This window comes from Mus pahari, chromosome 10, assembly GCF_900095145.1.
Source record: "Mus pahari chromosome 10, PAHARI_EIJ_v1.1, whole genome shotgun sequence".
Taxonomy (NCBI): Eukaryota; Metazoa; Chordata; class Mammalia; order Rodentia; family Muridae; genus Mus; species Mus pahari.
This window is the reverse complement of record NC_034599.1, coordinates 104,499,239-104,508,627: the sequence shown is the minus strand read 5'-3', so window position 1 is coordinate 104,508,627 and position 9,389 is coordinate 104,499,239. Positions and strand designations below refer to the sequence as shown.

The 9,389-nt window shown below is 42.7% G+C and overlaps 1 protein-coding gene across 11 annotated transcripts in view; it reads right to left on the bottom strand.

The window, feature by feature from the left end:
• The window catches only part of Lrrfip2 (LRR binding FLII interacting protein 2), a 96,289-nt gene extending 87,418 nt beyond the window's left edge, over positions 1-8,871 (bottom strand). For all 11 annotated transcript variants that reach the window (XM_029542856.1, XM_029542861.1, XM_029542866.1 and 8 more), the window contains exons 1-2: positions 8,614-8,871; positions 7,291-7,362 (exon numbers count right to left, since the gene is read on the bottom strand). The gene's annotated coding sequence lies outside the window, so the exon portion shown is untranslated. The remainder of the gene's footprint in view (positions 1-7,290; positions 7,363-8,613) is intronic.
• Positions 8,872-9,389: the final 518 nt, after the last annotated feature.

Sequence of the window (9,389 nt, the reverse complement as noted above, 5' to 3'; positions counted from 1 at the left end):
CTTCGGAAGAGCAATCGGGTGCTCTTACCCACTGAGCCATCTCACCAGCCCCCCACCTCAATCATTCTTGATCTAAAATTTTACTAGAAAACTATAGTAATTAAAATGGTATGTTACAAGCATAAAGCAGACCCATAGATCAGTTAAATGGCCCATATGTAAATTCCCACATGTATGGTCAAATGATTGTCAACAGAGGTACCAAAACCATCCAAAAGAGAATGGATCATCTTTCCAATAAATAGTGGTATTGACAAATTCATAACTGAATAAAGTTAGACCCTTTAGATTACACAATATATAAAAGTTAACTCATGGGTTTGAGACGGCTTAGGTGTGAAAGGCTAAGCTCATCACAAAACATTAAAAGTTAACACGATCTATAAGTCTTTTCAAAGGAAACATATGGGAAAATCTTCATGACAGGATTTGACAACCATGTCTTGTCAAATTTGACAAAATTAAAGGTAATAAAAGAATAGGCAAACTAGATCTCACCAAATTTAAATTTTGTGCATCAAAGCCCACTACAAACAGTAAAAAAGTCAATCTAATGAAGAAAACACTCGTAAACAGGGTTGATATCTATGCTATATAAAAAACTAAAACTCAGTAACAAAAACAAATTAGGGCCAATAAGGTGGCTCAGCAGATGAGAAAGTATCTTCCACCAAGCCTGATGACGCCCCGAGTTTGATCCCTCAAACCCATGTAAACATGGGAGGAAAGAACCCCACAAAGCTCTCTCTGCCCTCCACGTGAATGCTGTGGGCACATGTATACACATCTAGACACAGACTCTCACACTGTGCACACGTGCGTGCGCGCGTGTGTGTGTGTGTGTGTGTGTGTGTGTGTGTGTGTGTGCGCGCGTGCGCATGTACAATCAATGATTTAAAAGCCGTGAAGCTAGAGATACAATCAGCAGTGAAGAACACTGGCTACTTTTGCAGAGAACCTAAGTCTGACTGTCAGCACCCACAGGAAGCTAACAACAATCATCTTTAACTCAGCTGCAAGGGGATCTCATGTCATGTGGCCTCCCTCCAAGAGTACTACATGGACATGGTGCACAGACATACATGAGGCAAAACACCCATACACATAAAATAAAATCATTTTAAATTAAGAAATGGGTCAGGTAGGTGACACACATCTTTAATCTCAGCGCTAGAGAGGCAAAGATAAGGCTAATATGTTCTACAAAGACAGAAGTAGCTAATAAATGCACAAAAAGGTACTCAACATTATTAGTAATTAAGAAAATACAAATCAAGCTGGGCGTGGTGGCGCACGCCTTTAATCCCAGCACTTGGGAGGCAGAGGCAGGCGGATTTCTGAGTTCGAGGCCAGCCTGGTCTACAGCCTGAGTTCCAAGACAGCCAAGGCTACACAGAGAAACCCTGACTGGAAAAAACCAAAAAAAAAAAAAGAAAAAAGAAAAAAGAAAAAGAAAAAGAAAGAAAATACAAATCAAAATCACAAGGAGATATTCTTCACAAACTCATTAAGATGGCTTTCATGAGAAAGAAAGAAAGAAAGAAAGAAAGAAAGAAAGAAAGAAAGAAAGAAAGAAAGAAAGAAAGAAAGAAAGAAAGAAAAAATTAAAGAACAGAGAAAATAACAAGGGTTGGTGGGCAGAATGCGCATGCATGCCTGGGTGAAATGGTACAGCACCACGGAGAACAGCACAGCAGTTCTCAAAGACTCAGGCATGAAATCAGGATTCAGCACTTCCCTTCCTGCTTACATACACAAAATAACCAACTGGGATGTGAATGCATAGTCATATACCCATGTCCTTGGCATTATTCACAATAACCAAAAGGTAGGACACCTAAATGGTGATCAACAGAAGTCAAACATACATGAGTGTCTTTGATGGCTTTAAGCTGTGTAAAATAAGCCAAACAAGGAGGGCAGATAATCCCACAAATATGTGCCGTACCTAGAGTAGAGTATTTAAATTATGGAGACAAAGTAGCAAAGTGGCTGCCAAGGGCTAAAGGAAGTGAGCATTGAGGTCTGGGGGGCAGTTTTTAGGTTAGCCTGATGAAAACCTCCTGGAGATGGATGCTTGGGAGGCTGCACCACACTCTCAATGCACTGTAATGCCACAGAATTGCACAATTACACACGGTTTAAGGGGTTACGGTGGACATCAGTAGCAGAGGGTTTATGTAATATGTGTGAGGTCCTAGACCCAGTCCCCAGCACTCAAAAAAGGGGTAGAGGAGACTTAAATTGTATATATCTTCCACAATGAAAAGAATGGAAAATGTCAATATGGCAATGCTATTTAAGTTTTACCATAATCAACAAAATAAAACGAGGTGCATTTGGCAAGACAAGGACCTCATCTCCTTAACTGTCCACAGGGATAGGGCATTAGCCATAACACAGAGTGGGGGGAGGAGTTTATTTGAAACTGAAATATTTATCTTTAATCCTACAACTACTGAATCACTTAGCTGGATTACTTAACTTTTTTTTAAGTAAAAACATGTGTTTGCTAAATGTATTCAATTTTTATTAAACATAGTTAAACTGTTTAACAGGAAAATAAGTATCTTAACATCTTATTGTTTGTAGACAGTATACTTTAATTCCTAGCTGTTAAAATGTTTCTATGTGAAAGTGGGGACCACAGAAAGAATAACTAACTGCCTAAAGAAAACAGCCTAAAAACTCAAGTGTTTTCAAAGGCACTAAATACATCCATTACATCAAAACTAGCTTAAAATGTGATGCTCATATGAAGAAACCTTAAGACATATATACATCCATTACATCAAAACTAGCTTAAAATGTGATGCTCATATGAAGAAACCTTAAGACATATACAAGGTCCCAAATAAGAACAATGGAAACGTGAGTTTGTGGTCCCATCACAGTGTTGCAGGGGCATGGAGCAGCTCACTTGTCAGGAAATAAAATAAACTGATATGTACTAAAAGGTTTCTCCCAATTCTTGACCATTTTCAGTTCACCCCAAGTTCTCTTCTTTGTTTTGTTTTATTGTTCTAGGAAAGAAAGCCTGAGACTAGAAAGAGATAATAGGAATAAACCAAATAACAGAAGAAAAAGAAACCACTGCTCACTTCTTACACTGAATCCTAAAGACATCACCATGAAATGCCAATGACCCCAGAAGTAAACAGCCTGAAGTGATAACCTCATGTAACACAAATGACCAGCAACCATCTCTAGGTTCACACCTACAAAGAACAGCTACAAGCTGATTCCTTCAGAAACCCTTGACTGTGGAACAGCTCAGCAGTGAGCCAGGATGTGAACCTTGGTCAGAGGGTGCAACAGTAAGTTGTTCAGCAGCTTTCTAGTCAAAGAAGTGAGGTCACCTAGAGAACTTTAAACCCTTCGTGCTCACTAAACATAGAGAACACCAACGCTTCCATTCACTACACAGCACAAAGATACAACTATGTAGTCGGCTAAAAAGCAAGAGTTTAAAGGTACAACTTTTGGGGCTGGAGAGTTGGCTCAGCGGTTGAGGGCACTGACTGCTCTTCTGAAGGTTATGAGTTCAGGTCCTGGCAACCAATGGTAGCTCACAGCCATCCGTAATGAGGTCTGATGCCCTCTTCTGGTGTGTCTGACAACAGCTACAGTGTACGTACATATAGTAATAAATAAATCTTTAAAAAAATAAAAATTAAAAAAAGGTACAATGTTTCACAACCAATTAAATAAAATATGATTTCACAACTCCTTCATGGGAGAAATAGAGTAAGAAGATAATTTAGCTATGTGAATTGCAAACTCCCCTGTAAAACAGTCATTATTTCAAGATCGCAGTGGAAAGTGTGAAAGATTCTGAGTTAGACGATTTCAACTTGGGATGTATCCTCCCTGAATCCATAGCATTGTGTGTGTGTGTGTGTGTGTGTGTGTGTGTGTGTGTGTGTGTGTAAGGCAATCATTGTAACTGATTATTGTCAAATGTGTGTGTGTGTGTGTGTGTGTGTGTGTGTGTGTGTGTGTGTGTGTAAGGCAATCATTGTAACTGATTATTGTCAAATGCTCCCAGAATCAGACTATAACACAATAAGCTGGGACAATTCTATGTTCCTCCTTATACACATTATCCTAAAATATTCCTCTTCAGTTCTCTGCAATCAAACTCTTTCCAAAAATAAATAAATAACAGAAAATAAAAACCTGGATGCTAAAGCAGAAAACACCTGGGTGCTGGGATATGCAATACTCGTGCTCAGCAGATTCTCGGCCCAGCCCTCAGCATCAGTCTCCTGAAGGCGTCCCTCCCTTCAGAACTCCCTCTTCTGCAGCTGCCATTTTCCCTAAACCACAGGCCTTCCTGACCTGCAGCAGGGCCAGGCCAGATTACGGTTATGCGGTAGATCTGTCAGGCAAGTTTTGACAGGGCCTCAAAATAGACTCTGGACAGCATCCAGGGAAACTGCCACTCATGAGCTCCAGCTTCACCACACTTGAGCCTCTCTGTCTCATTTCAAAAGGACAAAGGCTCCTGAACGTCCCCCTGGCCATGAGTCACCTACAGAACTTCACATTAAATTCTGAATCTCCCTTATTCTGCTTACTCGTTGCAGAATAAAGTCTAAATCTATATACCTACTTCCTGCTTTGACAAAGGACTCCACCTACAGTGCTCTGGATTGCAGAAGGATTTCTGACTCTCGGGTTCTATCATTCACTCTACTTAAAGTAGGATACGGAAGATAAAGAAGAAATTATGGGTCATTTCTTTCTCTTATGACTAATATCAGTTAACTTTAGCAGAGCAAAAATGAAAGCTATATAAAAGTTGTTTCTTATTATTTTGTTGTTGGTGGTGGTTTTGTTTTTTGTTTGTTTGTTTTTGTATGTAACCCTAGTAGGCCTAGAAGTGGCTATATGCACCAGGCTGGCTCTGAATTCATAGAGATCTGCCTCTGTCTCCCAAGTGCTGAATTAAAGGTGTGTACCACCACACCCAGCTATATAAGTTTTTAATTAACAGAAATTTTAAACTCTGAAACAAACCTACAAGATACGGCCATTTTACCAAATGTAAGTAGTTTGCAGTTGTCAACAGTAGTCTTCAACTACAGTATTTTGACATTTACCAATGTAATCATCTAACACTCCAAAATGTCTTAAATTAACTTATAAAACACATTTGCAATTTTGAGACAGAGCCTCACCACATGCTGTATAGACCACAGAAGCCTCACACTCTGTCTCCTGACTTAACCTCCCAAGTGTTGACGACAGGCAGGTGACATGGAGTCACCTAGTTCACAATACTTTTTAAAAGGAAGTGATGGGTAAAGAACATAAAATTTTTTAATTCTTCCTCCTCCTGTGCCTGAGAAAACATCTTCTATTATAAAGTCTAATATAAAACAAATTTTTCATGTTCATAATCTAAGTACCAACTTCACAGTCATACATCCAAAACTGTACTCCAGAGATGGATTTATAAATGGTCAAGCTCTTGCTTAAGTTTTTCTTATAGCGCTGTATGCAAAAGACTAATAATGACCTAATGTTTATTAACATAGAATTAGTAAAACTATGGAAAATGAATAAATCCAGTCTTTTTAAAATGAAACTGGAGTGGATGCTAATACAGAAACATATCTCAGATACATCATGGGTAAAAGACACTTGTAAACACATGCAACTGTATATGTAACTGAAAACAGGAGGAGGGAAATACATGAAAACCATTAACTATGGTGGCCTGGACTGGGGAGTAGGGTCATGGGAAGGTAAGAAGCTTGTGCAGAAAGGAAAGGCTTTTCTTCATATGACCGTTGCTTTTACACGTTTTACCAATCCTTGAAAGTGGCACAAATGCCACTGAGTCCACAGCATCAGCTCTCTGTCTATAGATGTCATTTCTTCCCAACTGTCCCAAGTGTCTATTTACCTATTTCTTTTCCAACCCCTAGACTAAAAGAAGACCATATCCAGATATTGAGCCTCATTGACTGTCCAAGAACTAACACTCTCACAAGATAAGCCCAGCTTTACAATGTATAAGTTTAGCCTAGTGTGTAACTGCTTTAAGTCTAGACTAACTTTCCACCGACCAGAAAGTTTGAAAGGTTAAAGTGAAATGCCAAGCATTCATTTCCCAAGACAGTCTTGTTTTCTAGTAGCTTTAAAGGGAAAGAATGGGGAAAGGGACAAAGATATTTTACTCATAAGGTAAACTCTGCTCAATTCCTTTTCTGCTGAAGTTTTAAAAGCTGGGCTTTGAATAGTGGTCAGAGTCTAGTCTTTATTTGCAAACATTTTCCCAGGTAAGGGGTCACTTCCACCACTCAGACTCTCCAGAGGGAAAACAACTACCCAAGAGAAAAAAGTTGCCAACGGAATTGTTTCATCGTGCAACAGACAGCACTCCTTGGATAAGGACAGAAAAATTTTATTGCCTTGTAGCTAATCCTCACCAGAGCTCCCACCACGTCATAAGGACAACCATCCCCACCCCACCATCACGTCACCAAATCTGTCCATTTTCATACAAGGAGCAGGGTAAGATTCACAAAGAAATCACTTTTCTGTCCTAAGTTAATGGAAAAAAAATTGGTTTTGTGATGCAAAAGAGACACCTTGCCAATTGTGCTATCTCTTTTCCCTTCAGTATGAAGATGCTTAAATCCTAACCTAAGAAGATTTCCCTTACGTATTTTATGCGTCAAGACTATCTCCAATGAAGATTTCACAAGGGACTTTTCCAAAAGGGAATCTCTGTTAACAAGGAACGGAACCATCATCCTATCAGCTGGACAGAAATAAAAAGCAACATTAGAGAACACTCTGAATCTAAATATCCATACCCAAAGGGAGAAAGATGCCAAAAATTTAGTCAAAGAATCAAAGGGATGTCTGTCTTAAGTTAACACCAATACATTTGGTATTACTTTCCAATTAGTCAATAGGACTTCTAACTGTCAATCAAAGTAAAATAATCAGGACTCTACAAAGAAAAAACAAAACAAAACAAAAAACCTGGAAAGCAAGGTTGTCCCTAAAAAGAACTATGGGATCCAAAGTTTTCTCGCATCTCATTTTGAAAGACTAAAATGATCAAATGACATTGCAGCACTAAAAAGTTACTTCAAGTTTGAAATTAGTCAATTCTAAAAATAAACCAAGACTTCAACACAATTCCTTCCAGAACAGAAGTTAGTATAGTCTCATTCAGCATCTTTAAGGATAGGATGGCAAAGTGCTGCAGCTTCCCACTCAAAAAGCTATTTTATATAGTACAGACTCTTCCACAGTACTATTTCCTACCTCAGTGATGGCAGCTCTCCTTCCCAATGACATTTATTTGGCTTCTAAATCCCTTCATTTGTCTTCCCACATCTGGTTAAAAAAAAAGGGGGGGGGGACTTAAAAATCACAGCAGTCCAACAAAGAATTACAAAACAAAACATTATGCAAATTTTAACATTTGATTTCCATGCCATAGTGCATGACAATCACCACCCAGCAACAAACATAACCAAACATTATACATCACTTACTATAAAAAAAGAGTACAATTATCTAATTAAACGGGCAGAGAGGGTCTGGCTTTCCACTATTTCAATGGGAAGATCCCGATCAACGAGTCAGAGTGTGACCTAACTTCCGATATGAATCACACTTTCCGAAGTTCTTACTCGGCATGAGTGTATTAAATACGAGGTCATCGTCTCTCTGTAGTTGTTAAACAGAGCATGATGTTGGTTAATCAGGGCTAACTCTGCAAAACATTGAAGCTACGGTAAACTTGGCCAACTTAACTCTTCCTGCAACAATACGCATTCTTCAGCAATTGCAGCTTTTCACACCTACTGGGGAGAAAAAGTCCAACACTGATTAAGAATGTATCCGTCGATACCCTGACTGCACCTCTTCTCACTGCGATAACACAACACGAATAGCAGCAGTCACTGTTATCCTTACATAGTTTTCAGTCAATCAAGCTACTGTAGAAAAACTGGCAAAAATGCTGAGTCACTAAATGGGAAAAGCAAAAGGGGCTACAAATACTGAAAGTTTGGGATACCCTTTAGCCACGTTTCTGAGTTATATTTGTATGTTTCGAGTTGGGGAACATAATACACAAAGCAAACGCTTCAACTTTTCTCCTCTGGGTTCTCTTATATCCCCTGCTTCCTGCTGGATGCCCAGAGCAAAGGGAAACCAGGCCTGACTGGAGCTATGAAACTCCACAATGTGGGTGTAAATAACGCCCGGTGTTAGTCAAGCATTAACCCTGACCGTCCTGCCCTGAGCCTGGTAAGCCCGCGCGCTTCAGTTCAGATCAAGAAGGAAGCAGGAGAGGGGGGGAATCTCACTCAAAAAGCTACGCCCTCCACCGGCCTGACACCGTTCCCGGGGCGGCCCCTCCCGGGACAGACTGAGGACAGTCTGCGGGAGGGTGGCGCCGGGAGCAACGGGAGCTGGAGCACCCAGCTGTCCGAAGTGATGCCCGGTCCAAGGGGCGTAACCCCTTCTTCCCCCGCGGGGGGCGGGCGACGCGGGAGCAGGGGACCCGCCGGGCGACCCCAGCCCGGAGCCGCCTCTGGGCAGCGCCTGGAGACAGCCGGGCCCGCCGCCTGCCCTTACCTGCGTGTGGCGCGGGATGAGGCTGCGGCGCCGCCGCCCGGAAGGGCCGGAGCGACCGCCCGGGAGCCGGGAGAGGAGAGCGCCGGCCACACTCCGTCCCCCGCACCGTCCACCCCGCGGGCCGCAGGGAGGCAAAAAGAAGGGCTCCTCGCGCCGCGGCCGGTCGCGTAGTCCCACTGAGAGCGCCCCTTCACGCCGCGGCCGACACGGCGAACGCGACCCGGGATGAGCCGCAGCCCGAGAGCGGCGGCTGCAGCGGCGGCGGTGGCGGGGCAGAGGGGCGGGGCCACCGGCCGGCGACCCGCTCACCCGGAAGTAGTTGTGGCGGGCGGCGGGGTAGCGGACGCGCGCGGCTCCGAGGCTACTTGGCTGGACCGCGGAGCGCCGGGCTCGCACCAGATGATGGAGCGGGTGACAGGGAGGGCGACACGCTCGACACGCACTGGCTCAAGCCGGGCCTGGTCCCGAGCGTTTCGTAAACCGGCCTTAGCCAGGTGGCCTCAAAGCGGTCTGGTGGGAGGTTTGGGGTAAGTGAGGCACCTGGCGCGCAGTCTGGGAAAGGCTGTGGAGGGTGGGTGTGGCTGAACGGAATGAAGAAACCTGTTTTTAAAGAGATTTCCAGCTGAGGCTGTAGCGCAGGTAATAGGGTGCTTACTTAGCATTATCTGTAACCTTGGGTGCCTTTCCCAGCATAAAATCAGGAATGATGCTGTACACCTGTTGTCCCCGGCACCCTGGACCCTGTGACTGAGCGAAGGAGTTTGAATTTTCACAGT